Raw genomic sequence first — 915 nt, forward strand, 5'->3', positions numbered from 1 at the left:
TATGCTTCAAAAGAATTTTCTTTTTCTTTGCAGCTGGCAATCAAATTCTGAAATACCATGATGAGAAGACTCTCATAGTTTAAAGGACCCAAGAATGTGGTGTGGCAACTTGCTTTCTTGAAATTAGTTTCAGGATATATCCATTTTACCATAGTTTTTCCTTTGCAGATTATTCTCCAGTCAAATGTTCCTAGAATGCAGTATATGAAGGATGCTAATATTTTAAGTCTGAAATATCAGCCTAAGGGAATAGTTTTAAGTATATACAATCCCTAAAGATAATTAGTTTGTGCCTGCATCTTACAAAAAGGTGGTAAATTAAACTTTGGTTCCAAACTTATTTTCAGTCTAAGAAATAAAATAAATATAGTGGAGTTCCTCATTCCAGGATACCCTTCGAGATATCTGTAGGATTTATTTTTGTTTTCTGCACAATAAGAAACTGAAGTCTGTGCAAGATTAATGAAGGTTTTGTTTAGAAGGAGGATAGACTTAGTTTTATTCAGTTAACTTCCTATGTTTTATTCAGTTTTCTTCCTATGTTGAAAATAGCACAAGCAAATTGAAATGTTAGAGCACTATAGCAGCAGCATATTTAAAGTACAATATGGATGAAGTAATGGATGCAAGAAATTCTGATTTCAAGGATTGGAGAAAAACTTGTGTCCAGTGAGGTAACAATGGGATATTTTTGTTTCTTTTTGGGGTGTGTTTTCTGGTACTTTGGGTAGAAACAAAGAAGAAAGAGATTATTTCCTAAAGAAATAAAAATAAAGCAGAAAATTTCATTTTCCAGTATACTTATTTTGAATAATCAAAGACTTTAATTGAACACAGTTTCTCTTACTGTCTGAATCTGTATTTTTCTAGTTTATGTTATCCCGATGGTTTTCTAGATTATTCTCATTTTATCTT

Source organism: Lonchura striata, chromosome 6 (assembly GCF_050655825.1).
Source record: "Lonchura striata isolate lonStrDom1 chromosome 6, ASM5065582v1, whole genome shotgun sequence".
NCBI classification, from domain to species: domain Eukaryota; kingdom Metazoa; phylum Chordata; class Aves; order Passeriformes; family Estrildidae; genus Lonchura; species Lonchura striata.